Raw genomic sequence first — 22,384 nt, forward strand, 5'->3', positions numbered from 1 at the left:
TGTGAGAAAAGGTGTGAGAGGGTATATCTGGGGGTGAGAGTGTTTATCTGGGCGTGAGAGTGGGTACATCAGTGTCTTAGTGGGTGCATAAATGTCTGGGTGGGTCTGTGAGTGAGTGTGTGAGAAGGTCCGTGAGTAGGTGAGGGAGTGCCTGGGTATGAGAGTGGGTGTATCAATGTTTTAGTGGGTGCGTCAGTGTCGGTGTGGGTCTGTGAGTGGGTGCTGAGGGTTTCAGTGGGTCTATGTGCATGAGAGTCTGAGTGGGTGCATGAGTGTCTGAGTGGGACTGTAAGTGGGTGCGTGAGGGCGTGAGTGGGGCTGTCAGTCGTGCACAAGGGTCTGAGTGGGTGCATGAGTATGTGAGTGAGTCTGTGAGTGGGTGCATAGGGGTCTGAGTAGGTGTGTGAGTGAGAGAAAGATTGAAAAAGAGAAATTGAGAAAGAGAGAGATAGAAAGAGAGTGAGAGGGAGAGACAGAGTTTTTTTAGCCTTTGGTGAATGACATACTTGGAATAAGATATTTTTGGACAAATGTGTGTGTCAATTAAAAAGAGTGAGATCACCTTTCAGTATGAAACTTAAACTTTGTGGCTTTTTCCCTATTTTAATTTAGGTTAAAATTTCAGACACACCTGGACTAGAACCCTCAACTTTCAGTGCGAGAGTCTGTGACCCTAATCATTATGCCACAGGTGACTCCTTACTTTATTTTCTTTTTTAAACATTGTATGGAGAGACCATTGCAATGACTATCTCTCTCTCTCCCATTCCAGTATGGGATGGAAAAGAGAGAGAGAGAGAGAGAGAGAAAGAGAACTAACCGCGGGTGGGCACCCCAGGCCATAGCAGGAGCTGGCTCTGGGGGGGGGGGTGGAGATCCCTAGGGCCATCAGTAGCTCCTCGAGGGAGGCCGTAGGGCCCCCCTGCAACAAGCATAGCTCCAGGGAGGTGGTGGTCCCGGAGCTGCGGGGGTCTGAAACTGACCCCTGTCACCCTTTTAGTATAGCCCCCGGGAGGTGGTAGTCCCCTGGACATGGAGGGCCCTAATTGCTTTAAGCCCCAGGAAGGTGATTAGCAGCTGGGGCACCCCCGTGGCCTCCCCAACATATTTATTTAACAGTCGGGAGAGGTGGTGGTCCCTGGGGCATCAGAAGAGGAGGGGGCATGTCCCCGCACCGTATTTGTTTAACACTCCAAGGAGCTGCTGGTCCCCAGGGAAGCGCATAATGTGTGCTTTAAGCCCCGAGGAGATGGCGGGCCCCGGGGCATCGAGGGGGACGCCCCCCCCACAGATCATAATTGTTTCATGCCCCGGGGAGGTGAGGGTTCCCGGGGCAGCAGGGGGGCCGCACAGCTCCCGTGCATTACATTTAATGAAAGCCCTGGGGAGGTGGTTGTCTCTGGGGCAAAGGGGGAGGCACACGGCCCCTGCCTAATATTTGCTTTAAGCCCTGTTGAGGTGGCAGTCCCCAGGGCATCAAGGGGGCCACGCGGCCCCCCTCATGATATTTACTTTAAGACTCGGGAAGTGGCAGCCCCTGGGAAGCTGGGGGGAACTCGCTCCCCCACATCATATTTGTTCAATGTCTGGGGGAGGTGGTGGTCCCTGGGTGTGTGTAATGACCTGAAGTGAGGTGGCCACCATAACCCCACTTCACTCTTTTAAATACACTGGTCTTCTCAATCTGTGTTTGTATCTATGTTCTAGTACTGTGAAAAAAATGTAAATGACACGCAGGCCAATAAAACCTAAACATCAATTAATGTATTCTAGGCAACATAGTCACAAACACATTAAATGCAACTGCTTTTAGTCTGTTTTTAATTTTCTTAATACTAAAATGGAAACACATCCTAGCATTCAGTCTGCCTGTGGCTAAAACGTCAGGACTGACACAAGGTGTTTCTCTTGACATAGGGCCTCTTGGCAGCTATATTTTACAGTTACAATATATATGGTACAGTCTGTTGCCGCCGCATGCGATGGGCCACTTTGCCTCAATGCCCCTTGTTTGCCATTTAGTAGAGAGCAAGCTGCATGTCCCCAGTCCATTGAGTCTTACCTCCTTGTTGTAGGAGCAACTATGGCCACATTTAAATGTACACATTTTGTCAACTTTTAAAACATGAGAGAATGAGTTGTTCTTGTGAGTATGCAAATCGATGATCTGCTGAGCTAGGTGCATGCATATCTTCGCAGCACGTTAACCCTCTGAGTTATTTATTAGAGCGGAACATTTTACAACCAAGTTACAAGTCGATCTGTGAATTAGACAACTTAAACCATTAACTATCTTACAAGGGCTGGGTTATGTGTCCTGTAAGATAAATCAGATGTTGCAGGAGTTGCAATAGCACCTTGAGCTATTTTTCTGTGATGGGGACAATTAACTTGAAGATTACTCATAAACATCTTTGCACTAGATATATTAGTCCCTGACATGTCCCACGAGGACTGAAACCTGCCACTGTAGGTTTTACTAGCAGAAGCATAACCTCTTTACATAATTGGAAAGTACAACATGCACCACGTAGCTGTCTGCAGAAGGTACAGTGTCCTGGGTATCTGCCTAACTAGCACAGGAACCTGTGCCCTACAAATTCCACACAGTCTGCTAAACACCTACCAATGCATATACTATAGCCCTCAAATATTGTATTAATGGCTGATTTAAATTTCATATCTGACTATTAATTAAGGCGTCAGTAGAATGCTGCAGAAAGTGCACCAGTGGCATACAAATACATGTAAATGATGACTGTTGTGTAGACTTGCACCCCCCTCATTTGTAGCTTGAAAATGTAGGGCCAGGGCTGCTCCCGCAACATTGAAATGCTGCAACCAAATGTTGCAGCCAGCACTTGGCAAAGTTAATCCTTATGAAATGTTGAAAAGTCTACTTGTAAAATTATTTAAATAACCTCTAAAGTAGTGACTTGGAACCCACAAGTCCTGGGTGTGTAATGTGTAAAAGCGAGACATGCTATATATGAAAAAAAGTAATGTCTCTTCAGTTACTACAACAATCAAAAGGCTTCTTAGTGCATAAGGCCAAAGCAGCCTTTCAATTTTGTCAAGGCCTGCTTTAAGAATACAAGTGAAACTTTAAAAAATTGGCTTACAAAAGGCTAGACAAATCAAATACCCCACGCTCTAATACCGCTACTCATCTAATTAATTGATAAACATGGTAAACATTATTTTTATTAACAAATGTAAATCTCTGCCTGAAGCATAGGCAGTCTCCAAACCAGTTCTGGTAGGCTTCCTCTCCATCAGTGGTAGTACTTAGATTTCCCCACAGCAGGAGGAGAAATATGAATGGTGCCCATCGGAAAAAAGGCCATTTATGAAAGCTGCCTTAGGGAAAATTCCGGACAGTAGGAGAAACGGGGAGGTTAAATAGATGCGCATCCCTCTGTAGCTATCTTTGAACATGAGGCGATGGAAGAGAATAGATTACGTCAATTTTCAGCATAAAGAATGGCGGGGCTCTGTTTATATTCAAATGGGCTCCTGGGCATAAACCAGCTTGGTGGAGAGAGGTAGTTCTGTTGGAGGGGAGAGGCAGTTCTCATTTAGATAGACCAGCTCTAGAAAGGGTTGACACAGCACAAATAGTGGAAATGATTCTGCCATCTTAGAAATTTTCAAGAACTGTGCATTGTGGGATAGTTTTACCTTGAGCCAAGGAAACTGCTGCAGAAGTTGGGATGGGCCCACTGTGGGGTTTTAGCAGGGGTAGGTTCAGGGCTCTTCAGCAACCACTGCTGAGGTACTGCTATTTCTCAGCCTTCACCACCAGCAAATCAGAAAACAACTGGACTTGGAAGAACATAAAAAAATGACGAAATCCTACAGCTGCCAGTTTGGGAAAATCCGGCAGCAGCAGGTTGTAATCCCAGGGAGACAAAGGACAAGAAGGGCATCTTTGGAGAAGAACCAGCAGATTAGTGTGAACTGGGCTTGTGTTGGAACCCTATCTGTAGAGAGTGGTTGAGTCTGTATCCTATTTCTATATGAGACATAGTATCTGGGATGCTCTACCTAGCAGCTTGGGATCTTAGGAGTAATCCGGAAGAAAGTGTGCAACTTCTTACAAAGTTTGGACTGGATTTGTGACATGACAACGAAGCAGAGGGGTAAAGAAACCTGTCTCCCACTGGAATGTGTGGCCTGGGTTCCCCCAGAAGATTGGTAGCATTTGAGTGTACAATTCTGCACTGCAACTATACCCTTATTATTTTAGCCTTTGTGAGGCAGATTAGGTTGCTGGTAATTTCTTTTCACTTTGGATGCAAGAGTAGCCTTTGAAGGTCACTTTTGGTAATGCACATAGCCTATCATTGACTTTTACCTTCCCGGTGTATCCTATGAGCAATTTTTTCCCTTGTCTAGTTTTTGTCATTTTGACTTTTGCTTACTCTTTATTATTTTTTTCTATTTACTAGATTGCTTTAGTAATTTTATTGTTTGAATTTTTGACTCCAATTTTGTTTTGGTGCTACCTAAATACTTGACTCACGTTTTCTAGGGAAAGTCTGTCGCTATTCAGTCATAGTTATCAGTGTTCATAGAATACTGTGGATTTACTCAAGCGGCAGCAAAATCGACTTGAGTAGCTATGCCCTGTGGCGTGCTGGCATTTTCTCTGATTCTACTGCGCGGAACACACTCTGAGTGCTAAATCACAGCGCAAGCAGTACAACATGCCTATTTCCATCTGTTGGAGGAACTCTGCGAAATCTTGCAGAGTTTGTTTGTAACTCAGCAGAATTCCGTGGAGTCACATTTCGTGGGTTCTGCCCACCCTTAGTTGTGAAACAAGTGTACGGACATACAATGAGAGTACTCAGACATTGCTCAGTCCACACAACTGACTACAAATTGAGATTATGGGTCTAGTCCGCAAATGCAAAAATAGTCTCTACAGCCACCTTGTGTTTCTTAAGTTGCTTCTTTAGGGCATTTCTTCACTGTATCAAATTAAAACTGCTTTAGACAGTATTCCATGCATCAGAGGGCTTCTTTGCTCTGAATGATGTCACTAAAGGATACCCTGCATCAGTGCTTAATTTGCAAAAGAAAAAGCACCAGGGCCCAAAAATTTGCTCAGAAGTCAGCAGTCTCAATTATTGTATGTCATTGTGCCCAATCCGAGGACTGAGTAATCTTATTTCCACCCCATGCCTCTTTATTCCACCATCAGATATTGCCTGTTCCTTTATCGCACTCTTGCAGGTTTCTGATTTATACCTTTCTCACATTTGATCAGTCTTTGTCTTCCACTTCCTTTACCCCTGTGTGCTTTTCACTCTCACCCAGGGTCAAAGGCTGATAAGGAAAAATAAGTGCAGGTCCCCAAAAATGAGTGCTGGTGACCCCCACCTTCAACCACCAGCTCAAATTAAGCACTGCCTTGTAATCATAAATCAATTGTCTCCTGAATATTACTACCACATACCAGCACATTACTCTGCAGGATTAATTTCCATGTGAGGGAGTGGGTGGTTCAAAATTTGATATGGGTTAAAAGTTTGTGAATGCCCACAAACGAATCAGTTGGTGACCGCTAACAAACTTCCCTCTGTTCCAGTCTCATCCTTGAAATGGTCAGAGGTATGGTCATGTCAAAAGCCAAAGTAAATTATTTTCTAGAGTATTAGCAGAGGTCGAAGTGGGCAGGCTCTGAGAGGCACAACATGGCCATACTTTTTTAATTTGACAGAAACAGTTCACCTACCTGATATTAACAGTCAACTGTCCCGATAAAGCTAATTCCGACATTTGCAGTACCTCAGCTGAAGTGGAAGAGAAGAGAGTCTCCTGTGCTGTGAAGCCGAGGGAGGGACAGAGCTGAGCAAGAAACAAGCCTTCTTGCCAGACTGTCTGCTGCATGAAAGGAATGGAAATGTGCGCAACTGGTTACTCTGCAAATATAAAGGCTGCTTGAAAGCCTGAATTGGCTTTAATGATGAAGCCTCTTGAAGAGTATTCTTCCTGAGAGGAATTGTAAGGTGACCTGATGAGCTGTGTAGCTTCTGCTTTTTATAGACGGTTATGAAATATGTTTGCTCTAGGGGCAGTCGGTGCTTAATTTGAGCTGGTGGTACTGGTGGCGGACACTAGAACTCTTTTTTGAGGATCAGCACTTATGTTTCTTAATCAGTTATTGACTGCTCACAATAGAGATAAAAAACACCTATGGGAAAGAAGGAAGAAGAGAAAGATGGGAAATGGGCAGGAAGGGAGAAGCAGGGACCTGCAAGAGTGTCATAAAGAGGCAGCAGTGTCTGGCAGTGGATTAAAGAGGCCTGAGCTGGATTCAACACTATGTAGCCTTGGTTTTCGGTAAACTGATTTTTAATGGCATCCCCCGAGCACAGCTTCGGGCACTGGCACTTATTCACTTACAAATGAAGCACTTGGTACAGTGCGCATGTTACTCAGATCTATATTTTGGAAACACTTTATCTATCTTTGCAGCAGCCTGTCTTAAACCGCGTGCAATGTAAATTTCACAATAAGGAGATACATATTCACCGTTACTGTCATAGGCTGGGATCTCGTAACACTAACAACAGGTCATCACTGTTCCCCACTGTACCAACCAGAATTCATTTCTGTACAGATTAGTGTAACTTTCATTTATTTTTCATTTAAGGTGTGTCATTTCATATGTAGTTACTTGATGTTGAAAGACCAGTAGAAGTGTTACAGAACATTTTATTGTTTTAGCCATGCCTTTGGTCCTGCCCCCCCTCCACCAACACCCGCCCCCTGGGGCCAATTGGAGAATGGAAGGCTTCAAATCTTCGTGGGGGTGTGAGGGAGCACGTTTTTCCATGGGTTAAAATATTTGCCCGTAAGGTGAAGAAAAGAAAAAAAATAGTTGTGCACAAACCTGCTGCCGTTTGACACAGAACCGTTGTAATCTATTTACAATCCCACTTTGTTCAGTCAGAAGTGCCAACGACAACAACGTAATTCACAAAAACCTTTCTTGGGAGGGGACGCCCTCAACATGCGTGCCTGTCACAGTATTCCAGGGTGCTGTTGACAATTCGTAAAATAATTTTCAAGAGGAGATTACATCTTCGAATGTATATATTTTTTCTGAACCGGGCCCTTGTTCACAACTTTGCAGGCTGTTGCAACTGTTGATCACATGCCTTCTGAAGCGCGTCTTTACCAACGCAACAGGAAGAGCTGGGCCCGTGTGGTTTGACACAGCTGCTGCGTTGCTGTGGAGTCAGGCGTTCTGTCTAAAATGCTCCTATTGCCCGTATTAAGGCATTCTTGTCACTTGGCAGGGGCTCTCTCCTGATGTCATGCTTGATCCAGCGCCAAGCCAGCTCTGTACGCTTCAGGTGGAATGATGTGCCAGCCAGTGCAAGGAAATATGACCTGAAAATGTGAAGCTCTCAGGCAGCCTGAACCAATCAAGGCTTTTAATTAGTCATGCTTTACTTAATGGAAAAATAAACTGGGCTTGGCAGAGCCTGCAACCACCCATGTCACGAGTAGAGTTATCCCAATCTAAAGAACAGATAGCTACTAAATTCTCATTTTCTTTCATTGCTTGTCTAACTTAATTACACACTCTTTCTGCCCAACCTAAAATTGTTTCACTTTGCTGTGTGGACTGGTTCAAATGAAAAAAATAACAACAAAGGACTAGAGCAAACTGTTAGGAAGGAAAAGGACTAAAAGCACGTAAATAAACACAACAAAGCGAAATGAAAACGAGGTCACAGAAAAAACACCAAAAATACGTCCCATTATAATTGCCCATAAGAGCAAAGATGAGTTGCCATATGGACATCTCCTACTTGGCTACAGAAAATGATCCCCACAATAATCAAGCAGGTTAGGCGATGGTGATTACAACGTATTTGTTAAAAATAATTTTGAGACAGAGTCCCACAGTTATCAGTACTTTTTCATGATGATGCCCTCCACAAGAAAGTAGTCCACGGAAATAGAGAGACAAAAAAATGCATTAACACTTAAGTCACAGAAGATTATAGGCAATTGGTCCTCAGGAGTGTTTGAGAGTGAACCCGATGCAAAACGGTCGTTTTGAAAGGGCTTACAGTAGGGAAAAAAATCACTGATTTCAGGAATGTGATGAGTATTCAGGCAAAACATGCTCTGGTGCATCCATGCCTGGGAATGACAAGCAGGCATTGATTTGTTTTTGGTTTTCATGTCCTCCCAGGGTTCTAAGTCAATCTGTGTATCAACAACATGCAGGTGAAACCCCCACCACATAGATAGCATAGGGCCTAGCAGAACTAAGCACACTTTGAACCAGAGTTGGTAAGGGTGGTAACATTATGTAAGCTCTTCTACATATTCATGGCCCCACTGGCAGATGCTGTCGGGACTCACAACATAAACGTTCTCACATATGCCAAAGACACACAACTTATGCTGTCCCCTTTGGTCAAAACACCCGACACCAGGAACAAGTTCACCACATGCATGACCAAAGTGGCCACCAGGATGAAGTCCAACTGCCTCAGACTGAACACAAGACTGAAGTGGTGGTCTTCGGGAAATACACCCCTCCATAGGACCCCACCTGGTGACCTACAGACCTTGGACCCACACCCATGGCCACTTCACAAGCAAGAAACCTCAGAATTACTGTAGACAACAAACTGGAAATGGTCACCCACATCAACATAGTTCCCTCCTCCTGCTTCAACACCCTGAGGACGCTGAACAAAATCTTCAAGTGACTACTGGACAGCACAAGGAAAATAATTCCACATGCCCTTATCACTAGCAAACTGGACTGTGGTAACACCTGGTGCATAGGAATAACCAACCAGCTCATAAGAAGACTTCAGGCCGTTCAGAACACAGCAAATAAACTAGTCCTCAACCTCCCACGCCTCGCCCACATCACACCTCAGGTAACTCCACTGGCTCCCAATACGCAAGCGCACACTTAAAACTCCTCACCTACAACACACTCCACAACACTGGCCCGCTCATCTGAACAGCTGCATTCATTGTCACAGACACTACTACAGCATTGAAGTGTTCACACACTACCACCTCCTAATGCTGAATGGATCCAAGATTGCACGAGATCACAAAGCAAAGTTTTGCTTAGAAGATACATACTGTGGTGTAAGTGTTATTTGTGGAGTACCTGAGATCTGGAAGCTGAGCTCTTTGGACCCAGCCAGAGGTGAATGGGAGATCTGAAAAGCAAAATGAGATAAAAAAAGACATATGTATTCAAATGTTTAGATAGGTGCTGTATATGGCATAGCATAGCAAGTACGCAAGCATTTCAGAAGTTGTTGTGGGGTCCGGGTCGATAGACTGAAACATAGCTCTTCATGCGACGAGGACCTGTTTCAAAGCTTAAAAAAACAAAACAAAACAAGTGCCATTAACCAAGTTAGCTGCCTCTGTATTAAAAACAGCGCAGCTTTACTTACAAATGTATAAATATAATTGGCAGTATAAGCAGGGGGTTCTCATAAAGTGCAAGGCCTGGGGAATCGTGAGCCCTCTCCACCCAACCCCGAGCCTGTACATACCCGGAGAGTTTGTTGCTGACAAAGTCTTCCTATTATTTAATGCTTCTAAAATGCAGTCTTAGGATTTTTTTGAAACCTGCTTTGGAGTTTAAGCTACTCTCCAGCACAGCTACAGCGTTTTCTCTCTGCTTCGGCTGGTTCTGTAAGTGCAGTTCTAGATGACCGCGGTTTCTAGAAGGAAGCAATGAACTAGAACCTGCTGTCCTGTAACACAGTTGTCATTAGGTTGGTAAAAGCATTGGAGTAGAGTCCTTCTCTGATGTGATGATCTCACAGCTCGTGGTGTCAATATGCTTGAAATCACTGCCTGCATGAAAGGGAAGTAATGCAGTACTGTGAGGTGCATTAACTGAGCACATAGCACAACCGAAGCTCCTCTCTCCATGTAGACACCCCCGGACAGTACTCTGGTTTGAGTTAACCCATGCAGGAGCTGGTACATTTCCTACTTTGCTGTGTGGAGGGGAGCATCTTCACAGAGCTCTTTCATCTATATGCATTCTGGCAATAACGTCCAGCATTATTTATTACCTAACATGTTATATTACTCTTCCAGTCACCTGGTTACCAGGGTCCAGGAGTCCAGCAGATGTAGACCATACACCAGCAAACATTCACATTGGACTGATTAAGTCCCACCCTCTAGGCCAAACAGAGCGGGTTGTAGCCCATCATCTGGCTACACAGATAATCTGATTTACATTATTTTAACTTCCTTAAAGATGCATCACCAATGAGACACAACGTACTCATTCAAGGAACCATATACAAGATCTCACTCATTCTGGCCCTTGTGGTCTTCTGTTAGACACTAGCTTATGTTATTGATATATCTACTACTCGACTGGAGTAGCATTCTTAATGGCAACTCAGGAATGTATCACACCTTCCCCCTGGGCAGTGAACAAGCATTTAGTTGAAGTAGGGACGTGCATGATCCTGTCTGTGACTTATGCTCTATTCCTGACTCATTTGTTATTTCACCTTCCTTTTAAACAATTTCTCATTGGGCCTCCTTGTCAACCAGTCTTTACCACCATGTGAAACAAGCATTTGCAATGCAATATATTTAGCTTTTGTGAGAGTTAGTGTAAATGACAATGTATTTTACCTATGTGTTTTGGTTTGGAGCGTAGTGGATGTATGAATAGAGATGCAGCTGCAGCACTGCCTAGAGGACAAAGAATGAGGAATCGCCATTGGGAACAGAAACACAGCTGCAGCACAGCCTAGAGGACTTAGAATGGGGGAGTTACTGACAGGAACAGAGAAGCAGCTGCAGCATTGTCTAGAGGAATTAGAATGAGGAATTACCACTGGGACCAGAGAAGCAGCTGCAGCATTACCTACAAGACTAAGACTGAGGAATTACCCCTGGGACCCGAGAAACAGCTAGCAACACTGTCTCGAGGACTTAGAATGAGGAATTACCACTTCTGACCAAAGAAGCAGCTAGCAGCACTGCCTAGAGGACTTAGACTGAGGAATTTCTAAAACGACCAGAGAAGCAGCTTGCAGCATTGTCTAGAGGACTTAGAATGAGAAAATAATGGCGGGACCTGAGTAGCAGCTAGCATCACTTCGTAGAGGGTTACGAATGAGGAATTACCACTGGAATCAGAGGAGCAGTTAGCAGCACTGTCTAAAGGAAGTAGAATGAGGAATTTCCACTGGGGCCAGAGAAGCAGCTAGCACCATTTCATAGAGGACTAAGAATGAGGAATTACCACTGGGAGGAGAAAAGCAGCTGCAGCACTGTCTAGAGTACTTAGAATGCAGGAAATACCACTGGGACTAGAAAAGCATCATCATCATTGTCTACAGGACTATACACGAGGAATTACCACTGGAACCAGAGAAGCAGCTAGCAGCACAGTCTAGAGGACTTAGAATGAGAAATCACCACTGGGATCTGAGAAGAAGCTAGCAGCACTGTCTAGAGGAATTAGAATCAGGAATTACCACTGGGACCAGATAAGCAGCTAACATCACTGCCTAGAGGACTTAGGATGTGGAATTTCAGCCTGGACCAGAGAAGCAGCTTGCAGCATTGATTAGAGGACAAAGGATGAGGAATTACCACTGGGACCAGAGAAGCAGCTGCAGCACTGTGTAGAGGACTTAGAATGAGGAATTACCGCTGGGACTAGAGAAGCATCTGCAGCATTGTCTACAGGACTAAGATTGAGGATTTACCACTGGGACCAGAGAAGCAGCTAGCAGCACTGTTTCGATGACTTAGAATGAGTAATTACCACAGGGACCAGAGAAACAGCTAGCAGCACTGCCCTGAGGACGTAGAATGAGGAATTACCAACTAGACTAGAGAAGCAGCTTGCAGTATTGTCTAGAGGATTTAGAACAGTGGTTTCCAACCTTTTGACTTCTGGGGACCCCCATGTTATCAATACTGGAGCCCGGGGACCCCCACTGAATCATTATTGGAACACGGGGACCCCCACTGAGTCATTACTGATAGCTGGGACCTAATATTATTACATTTTTTAAGCGGTCGCGGACCCCCTGAGGAGGCTTTGCGGACCCCCAGGGGTCCCCGGCCCACAGGTTGGGAACCACTGATTTAGAATGAACAATTACAGATGAGACCAGAGAAACAGCTAGCAGCACTTCCCAGAGGACTATGAATGAGGTATTACCACTGGGGCCAGAGAAGCAGCTGCAGCACTGTCTAGACAATGTAGAATGAGGAATTACCACTGGGACCAGAAAAGCAGCAACAACATTGTCTACAGGAGTAAGAATGAGGATTTACCACTGGGACCAGAGAAACAGCTAGCAGCACTGTCTAGAGGACTTAGAATGAGGAATTACCACTGGGACCATAGAAGCAGCTTGAAGCATTTTGTAGAGGACTAAGAATGATAAATTAACACTGGCACCAGAGAAGCAGCTGCAGCATTGTCTAGAGGACTTAAAATTAGGAATTACCGACTGGATCATAGAAGCAGCTTGAAGCACTTTGTAGAGGACTAAGAATGAGGAATTACCACTTGGACCAGAGAAACAGCTGCATCACTGTCTAGAGGAATAAGAATGAGGAATTTCCACTGCGATCAGAGAAGCAGCTGCAGCTCTGTCTGGAGGACTTAGAGTGAGGAATTACCACAGGGATCAGAGAAGCAGTTAGTAGCACTGCCTAGAAGACTTAGAATGAGGAATTACCAATGGGACCAGAGAAGCAGCTAGCAGCACTGTCTAGAGGACTAAGAATGAGGAATTACCGCTGGGACCAGAAAAGCAGCTGCAGCACTGTCTACAGGACTAAGAATGAACAATTTCCACTGAGATCAGAGAAGCAGCTGCAGCACTGTCTACAGGACTTACAATGAGGAATTACCACTGGGACCGTAAAAACAGCTGCAGCGTTATGTACAGAACTAAGAATGAGAAATTACCACTGGGACCCGAGAAGCAGCTAGCAGCACTGTCTAGAGGACTTAGAATGAGGAATTACTACTGGGACCTGAGAAGGTGCTAGCCGCACTGACTAGAGAACTTAAAATGAGGAATTACCACTAGGACCAGAGAAACAGTTGGCAGCACCCGAGCAGAGGCACAAGAACAAATGAAACTTGAAACCTTCAGTGCCTTTCTAAACACAGTGTTTTCACTGGTGTGGTGTAAGCACATTGCCATGGACAACCAAAAGAACACTAAGGCTGCAATGCCCAGATGGGAGGAGGGAGGAGGAGCCATCACATGCTGTAAGAGGAGGAAGCGTGAACGCACGTGATGTAGTGTGATGGCCAACAAAAATGGTCTCTTAGTGAAACTGCCTGGGAGGAAAGTAAGCACACAAAGGAGGAGCATTTAGAAACATGCACCAATAAAAAGGAAGTATTTAAGAGAAGCACAACAAAGAACAAATTGCAATAGTGCACATAGGTAAAGCCCATAGACTCAATACAGCATGTCTTGCAGACAGAACATGCTTAGTGCCTCGCTCGACCTTAAAAGGCTTGACACACACAACATAGACAAGTCTAGCTTTAAATCTACCAGGAATTTTACAGATGTCTGGGACTGGGAAAGCTAGGAGTTTTGCTGCTTGTCACCAAAGTGCGGAAGACAACAATGCCTCACTGACCATTAACACTCATGATACTGGCGAACTCATGTTCCATGCCTCGAACAAAATCTATTGATCATCAACATCTGAAACGAGTGGGTTATACACTAATAAGACACTGGCCTAAATCCCAAATTCCCTCTAACAAGTTTGCATGCCTCATACAACATAGGCATTACAAGCATGTCTTGTTCTGACCAGGAAAAGTCAGAATCTCAGAAGTAGGTAACTTTGCCAAAGAAATGTGCAAAGTTTACATCACTTTTCCACTCTGTTAGACCTCCCCTTTCTTTTTGGCTTCTGACCTCCTGTTTTGATCCCTTGCTGATCTTCGTTTTCACTGGCTTTAGGACTCTGGGCACTTTACTACTGCTGACCAGTGCTAAAGTGCAAATGGTACTGGCGATTGGTTTATCCATGATTGGCATATTTGACTTGCTAGTAAGTCCCTAGTATAGTGCACCATGTGTCTCCAGGGCCTGTAAATCAAATGCTACTAGTGGGCCTTCAACAATGTTTGTGCCAGCCACAAGGGTAGCTCTGTAAACATGTCTCAAACCTGCCACTGCAGTGTCTGTGTGTGCTGTTTTAAACTGCCAGTTTGACCTGGCAAGTGCACCCACTTTTCGGGCCCAAACCTTCCCTTTTGCTATATGTAAGTCACCCCTATGGTAGGTCCAAGGTAGCCCCATGGGCAGGGTCCAGTGTATTTAAAAGGTAGGAAATGGACTGGTGTGTTGTCCTGATAGTGAAATATTTCTAAATTTGTTTTTCACTATTGCAAAGCTGATCCCTCCCATAGATTAACATGGGGATTGCCTTGAAATATCCTTCAAGCAGGCAGAAATATGGAGTTTGGGGTCTCTGAACTCACAATTTAAACATATATCTTTTGTTAAAGTTGGTTTTTAAACTGTAAGTTTGAAATTGTCACTTTTAGAAAGTGGGTATTTTCTTGCTTAACCATTCTGTGCCTCTTCCTGTCTGTGGAATGCACATCTGGTCAGGATGACAGTTGGGCTGTTCTTGAATTCACTCTAGACAGTCACATAAAGGGAGGTGAGGTGTCTACTGCATAACCTGATGGGTCTTCCTGGGCTACAGTGGTGGAAAGGAGTTGACACTTGCACCTGAATAATTCTGTGTCTGTCCTTACACAAAGCAGTCTCCAACCCCCTGGAGCCAGGGCAGGAAAGGCAGGGTCTTGTGCACTATAAAGATTTTCCTTTGAAGTTTGCCTGCTTCAAAGGCAGAAATGAATATAAGTACTGGAAATCTGAGACCACATCTTTAGGATTCTTTTGGACTGAGAACCTTCTGCCAGGAAGAAGAGCTCGAGGCTGTAGAAGGGAATGCAACTCTGCCTGTTGCTTTGCTGTGCTGGCCTGCTGCTTCTGTCCTGGGAGTGAAAAGACTGGACTTTGCTTTCTGCATCCTACTTCCAAAAGTTCTCCAAGGGCTTGGACTGAGCTTGCCTCCTGTTAGAAGTCTCAGGGACATCAAAGACGTTGTCTGCCAGCACATGGGCTCTCTTTCCGAGAGTCCTGACTTGCCAAGTGGTGTGAAATCCAGTTGCTGGGCCTTTGAGAGTGAGTTCTGGTGTAACCAAGATGAAACCAAGTACATTGACTTGAGAGCAACTTTGGAACTGCTGTCCGAGTCTGTGCCACTACCTGCACCAGAGCCGTGGTCCTCTCTGAGTGCAACAACTGTGACTGATGCTGCAGGCCCAACGTCACTGAAGCGCCTCTGAAATCCACCACAGCGTGAGTCCCAAGTGCCATGTCACTGATGCCCGTGACACCCGACTCCACCGCAGCACCTTTGGCCCTATGGTGGGAATGCAACACCATGAAGTTGATGCATTGTGTCTTGACCTGCTGGTTTCATCGACCCCGCCGGATCGTAGGGAGCTGTCACCTCGCCACTGATGCCACATCACCTCCGCTGCAACCGTAGGGAACCAACCCCTCCCCCCGCCTAGCAGTTAGGAACCGACGCCTCACCTCCCTGGTAGGAGCAAGGAACTGATGCCGCACCAGCTCTGGCGACGCCTCACTTCCCCGACTCTATGCAACATCTTTGTTTCTTCGCTTTCCAAAGGTACTGTACCTGGGGTCTGTGTAACTCCATGTTCGGCCTGCACTCCCTCGTGAGTGGCGTTAGACTGTTGGGAATTACTCTGTCAAGATGTTATGACAGCCCCCCGTTGCTGCCATTGTGTTTCTAAGCACTTCACTGAGATTTAATTGTTAAAAAATCATATATTTGCTTGTGTATGTTAGATGTTTGTCATTTTGGTCTTGTTTAACTCATATAAATATTGGTTAGTTTTCTAAACTGGTGTGCAGTACATTTGTGATGTTTTCACAGTGTTACTGTGTGTGTGCGTGTGTGTACAAATACTTTACATATTGTCTCTGAGATAAGCCTGACTGCTCATTCCAAGCTACTAAGGGGGTGAGCAGGGGTTATCTTAGCTGCGTAGTTCCCTCATCCTGACTAAAGCGAGGGCCCCTAGCTGGACAGGGTGCAAACCACTGCCAACTAGAGAATCCATATCTAACACTGGTGATCAGCGTTGAGGATAGGACTTATATTGGTACTTGACATACAGTGATTGGTGTACACTACTCCCATATCGCAGACAAATATACCACAAAATACTGGTTTGATTTTTTCTTTTTTGCAACTTTTAAGTCTGAGTCACAATCATGTCTCAGTCTGGTGAGCCATCAGTGGGAGCTGCAGAGATGGTGTTTGAGCAGGGGAGGCTCATAAAGTTCTGCAAGAAGCTCAAATGTCCCATTAAAGGCCTCACTAAAAAGGAGGAGCTGCAAAAGGCACTGAGGGCCTGGTTGGCATCAAAGGAGGCTGATGAGCGCACAGGGGAGGAGAATGCTATTGTAGAGGGAGAGGCGTAACACCTGCAGGATGATTTTGGGGAAAATCAGGATCTGCCTGGGAGGAAGCAGCAGTGTTTCCTCAACAGCTTTGACACCTGAGGAGCTGGATGACAGGGGGAGGCAAGGAGGTTCCAAATGGAGCTGGAGCAGCTCAAGCTGAAACATGAGATGGAGCTTTAGTTCGAATTAGCCAGGTTCAAAAGAGAGGTAGAGAAAGAGAAAATCACCATGGAAGAAAATAAATTGCTTTTATCTCAGGTGCTGAGCTTGAAGGCGCTGAATCTAAAAAGCAGATCCAGCACAGATGGCGGCAGCAGTTCTTTAGTGCAATCTGAGGGGAAGGTACATATACCCAAGGATGAGGTGAAGGATTTTGTTGTGGGGGATGACATAGAGCAGTGGTTCATGGATTATGAGGTGGTACTCAGAGTGCACAGGGTCCCTGAGAAGGACTGGAGGGCAGGCCTGTGGAAGTATTTCTCAGTGGAGGGCAAGGACAGCTAATGGCCTTAGAAGCAGAAGATCAGATAAGGTACCGTGCCGTGAAACACACTCTGACCAGGAGGTATGGTCTCACCCTAGAGAGATACAGGCTAAATTTTAGGGAGAGTACTAAACTTGGTTCTCAAACTTAGGTGGAGTATGTTGATTATTTCTGCAGAGCACTAGATGGTTGGGTGAATGGCAGTGAGGTAACAGACTATCAGGGGCTGTAGAAGTTGATTGCATGGGAGCACTTGTCTAGTTGTTGTTTTCCAGAGCTGCGTCAGCACTTGATTGACAGCAAGCTCATTGATCCCAGGAAGCTTGCCAAGGAGGCGGACTGCTGGGTCAGCACCAGGGTCAAACAGAAGTTGTATGTGGGAGACTCAGCCAAGGTTGGGCAGGGTCCCCAACAGAAAAAGGAGGGAGGAGACAAGGATAAAGGGCCCCAAAGCAGCTCTCAGGATAAGGATTCCCAACCCCCTACTGAAAAGAAAAGTTGGTTCCCTCCAACTAAGCCTGCAGGGAAGTGGCCCCTCAAGTGCTTCACCTGTAATCAGGAAGAACGTTTCAGGGAGTCTTAAGTGTCCCAGGCAGACACAGTCCCCCACTGATGGGCAGACACTAGGGGTGGCAAGTGTAGCGCTTGGGAAATAGTTGGCCCCAGTTGGTGGTTAGGAGCCAGCTGAGTTAACCCTAGAATCCATGGGTGAGGGTGAGGTGGTCCAGAGAACCCTCATGCCTGACAACACTAAAAAAGTACAGGCAGCGGGTGACCATCAATGGGAGGAGGGTGGAGGCTCTGAGAGACACAGCAGCAAGTATGACAACTGTCCACTGTCATCTTGTGTCTCAGGAGCAGGTAACCCCTAATGTGGTCCACCACGTTATGGCAGTAGATAACAGTCAGCGTCAATGTTTGAATGGGACCTCCTTCCTGCTGTCAATGGATTAGCTCAGGTTCCTTGAGGGTAGCTGTGAGTCCATCCATATCTGTTGACTGTCTGCTAGGGAATGACTTGGAGCATGCCGCCTGAAAGGAGGTGGAGCTCAGGTCGCACTTGTAGATTTTAGGATTGCAAGGCTGCGCATGCATGACCACATGGTCTATGGCTGCCAGGGAGGGTGATCAGAAGGACATGGAGCCTGAAACAGTGGCCCAGGTGCCTGCCAGAAGGAGGAGGGGCAAGGAGTGGGGGAAATACACTCCCGAGATTCTCACAGCCTGGGAGGAGGCTGAACCTGAGGGGGATGCCTGGAACCTCCAGGGGAGGAAGTGGCCGAACTGGGGCACGTACCTGAGCTGAGCCATTGGCAGCAGGAAGGAGGCCCCACCAGGGAGGAGTTCTGCAGAGCGCAGAAGGTGTGCCCCACTCTTGAGGGCCTTCGGAAGCAGGGCAAGTCCCAGGCAGCCGTTGACACCTCTGGATCTCACCTGATCTATTGGGAGAATGTTCTCCTGTATAGCAAGCCTAAGGTTGCTGAGCCTGGGGCAGCCTGTGTGTTGGTGGTACCCCAGTGATTCAGAGCCTTCCTACTGGATCTGGCTCATGATGTGCGACTGGCAGGTCATTTGGGGCAGGACAAGATCTTTGACAGGATTGACACACACACCTCTATTCACCCCAAATGATGAAGGCCTCAGATGCATTCTGCAGGACCTGTCAAACCTGCCAGACAAGTGGCAAACCTGGGAAGAGGTACAAGGCTCCTCTTCAACCATTCCCTGTTGTGAGCATCCCTTTTGAGCGGGTGGGCACTGACATTGTGGGACCAAGACAGCCATGGGCAACAAGTTTATCCTGGTCTTGGTGGATCATGCCACCCGGTGTCTGCAAGCTATCCCTCTGAGGACAGTGACAGCACCCACTGTGGCCAGGGCACTTGTGGAGATCTGTACCCATGTGGGTTTCCCCAAGGAGGTGGTATCTGACCTAGGTACCAATTTCATGACATTGTACATGAAAGCCACGTGGAACGCATGTGGTGTTACCTATAAGTTCACCATACCTTACCACCTCCAAAGCAATGGGTTGGTTGAAAGTTTCAACCGTAACCTGAAGGACATGAACATGAGTCTCTCAGAACCCATGCAGCAGAAGTGGGGCTTCCTATTACCATACCTGTTGTTTGCCTACAGGGAGGTACCGCAGATGGGGATTGGCTTCAGCCCTTTTGAACTTCTGTATGTGCACCCTGTGAAAGGGCCTCTCAGTGTGGTAAAGGAAAGCTGGGAGCAAGCTCCAAGAAGGCACCCTAAGATGTATTCAGTTACATGCTGGCCTTCACGAATCTGACAGTCCGCTTCCTGAGGCTTTCCCAGGAGAATCTTGAAGCTAGCCAGAAGGACATGAAACGCTGGTACAACCAGAATACTACTCTGATTGAGTTTCAACCTGGCCATAAATTGAAGGAGATAGCCCCAGTAAAGCCCTGTGCTCTCAAAGACTGTTGGTCTGGGCCTTTAGAGGTGAAGAAGCGCAAGAGCAATGTCACCTACTTGGTGGACATGCAGACTCCTACGAACCCTTTGAGGGTCCTGCACGTGAACCACCTCAAGCAGCACTTCAGGAGGTCTGAGTGGACCATGCAGTTGGTCATGGATGATGTGGTGGAAGAGGAGAGTGAACCTCTCCCTGACCTCTGTATTCAAAAGAGCATGATGGTTTAGTGGCAGGTGTGAACCTCTCCCCTGCTCTGACCCTAGAGCAGCAGAGGGACTGTCACCAGTTACTGGGACAGTTCGCCTCTATGTTCTCGCTCACCCCAGGAGTCACCCAATGGTGTACTCATGACAATGGGGAAAGCCTACCTGTTAACCACAAGTCTTACAGGGTGTTTGATAGAGTGAAGAAAACATCAAAGAGGAAGTCTCTAAGATGCTGGAGTTAGGGGTGATTGCACACTCCAACACTCCCTGGTCTTGCCCAGTGGTTCTGGTCCCCAGGGCTGCTGCAGCCAGTGTCACCCCTGAACTAAGGTTCTGTGTTGACTACCGGGGGCTCAGTGCTGTCACTAAGACTGATGCGCACTGCATTCCCCGAGTTGATGAGCTCACCAACTGGTTGGGAGCTGCCAAGGTCCTCAGCACATTTAACGTCTGGGTATTGGCAGATTGCCTTAACCACGGGGGCCAAGGAGAGGTTGGTATTCTCAACGCCAGAGAGACATTACCAATTCTGTGTTATGCCCTTTGTGTTGAGGAACGCCCCTGCCACATTCCAGAGGCTGGTCAACTAGGACCTGGCTGAGTTTGAGAACTTTAGTGCCGCCTACCTGGATGACATTACTGTCTTCAGCTCTAGCAGAGAGGACCACTTGTACCATCTCCTGGAAGTGTTGAGGGCTTTGCAGAGTACAGGTCTCACTATCAAGGCCAGTAAGTGCCAGATAGGATAGGTGTCTGTGGTGTACTTGGAACACCATGTAGGGAGCGGCCAGGTGGTGCCCCTACAAGCTAAGATTGAAACCATTCCAGTTTGGGCATCCTTCAAGACTCAGACAGAGCTGAGAGCCTTTTTAGGTCTCACCAGATACTACAGGAGATTCATCAAGGGGTATGACACCATTGTTGCCCCCTTGAGAAAACTGACTTCCAAGAAGAAGTCCAGTCAGGTAATCTGGACAGAGGCGTACCAGACTGGGTTTGACACCCTGAAGGAGGCCATGTGCACAGCACCCGTGCTCAAGGCTGCTGACTTCTCAAAGAAATTTGTGATGCAGACAGGTGCCCAAGAGCATGGTGTGGGAGATGTGCTTTCACAGCTAACCAAAGAGGGTGCCTAGATCAACCGGTTGCCTTCATTAGTAGGAGCTTACTTTCCCGGGAACAGAGGTGGGGCAGAATAGAAAGGGAAGCTTTTGCTGTGGTCTAGGCACTGAAGAAGCTAAGACTCTACTTCTTTGGGACTCACTTCAAGGTTCAGACAGACCGCATGGCCCCTCAGATGGGTAATGCAGATGAGTGGTGAGAATCCTAAACTGTTGAGATGGTCCATTTCCCTACAGGAAATGGACTTTACTGTGGAACACCGCCGTGGCACAGAACACGCCAGTGCTGATGGTCTGTCCAGGTTCTTCCGCTTCAGTGATGAGAACTCCGAAGAGGTGGGTAGTTCTTCCCACTTTCAGCTGAGGGGGGACACTTGTTAGACCTGTCAGTTCTTGGTGAAGCTTCCCTTGTCTTTTTGGCTTCTGACCTCCTGTTTTTGCTGACTTTAGGCCTCTGGGAACTTTACCACTGCTGACCAGCGCTAAAGTGCAAGTGCTCTCTGTCTAAATGGTATTGTGATTTATTTATCCATGATTGTCATATTTGATTTGCTAGTAAGTCCCTAGTAAACCGCACCATCTGTGCCCAGGGCCTGTAAATCAAATGCTACTAGTGTGCCTGCAGCACTGTTTGTGCCACCCACAAGAGGAGCCCTGTAAACGTCCCGGACCTGCCACTGCGGTGTCTGTGTGTGCAGTTTTAAACTGCCAGTTCAACCTGACAAGTGCACCCACTTGCCAGGCCCAAACCTTCCTTCCCTTTTACTACATGTAAGTCACCCCTAAGTTAGGCCCAAGGCAGCTCCATGGGCAGGGTGCGGTGTATTTAAAAGGTAGGACATGTACTGGTGTGTTTTACATGTCCTGATAGTGAAATATTGCTAAATTCGTGTTTCACCATTGCAAGGCCTATCTCTCCCATAGGTTTACATGAGGATTGCCTTGAAATATCTTTCAAGTATAATTTCCTAGTGAGAGCAGACAGAACTGTGGAGTCTGGGGTCTCCGAACCCACAGTTTAAAAATACATAGTTTGATAAAGTTGGTTTTTAAATTGTAAGTTTGAAAATGCCACTTTTAGAAAGTGGCCATTTCCTTGCTTGACCATTCTGTGCCTCTGCTTGTCTGTGGAATATACGTCTGGGTCAGGATGACAGTTGAGCTGTTTGTAAATTCACACTAGACAGTCACACAAAGGGAGCTGAGGTGTGCCCTGCATATCTTGGTGGGTCTTCCTGGGCTAGAGTGGTGGGAGAAGCTAACACTTGTACCTGAACAGGGATGTGCCTGTCCTTACACAAAGCAGTATTCAACCCCCTTGAGTGTGTCTGGGGACCAGGGCTGGAAAAGCAGGGTCTTTGAAGTTTGCCTACTTTAAAGGCAGAAATTAGTAAAAGTATTGGACCTCTGAGACCACAACTTTAGAATCCTTCTGGACTGAGGACATTCTGCCAGAAAGAAGAGGTAGATGCTGTAGGGGGGATTGCCACTCTGCCTGTTGCTTTGCTGTGCTGGCCTGCTGCTTGCTGCTTCTGTCCTGGGAGTGAAAGGGCTGGACTTTGCTTTCTGCA

The sequence above is a fragment of the Pleurodeles waltl genome, chromosome 3_2 (genome assembly GCF_031143425.1).
Source record: "Pleurodeles waltl isolate 20211129_DDA chromosome 3_2, aPleWal1.hap1.20221129, whole genome shotgun sequence".
NCBI lineage: Eukaryota > Metazoa > Chordata > Amphibia > Caudata > Salamandridae > Pleurodeles > Pleurodeles waltl.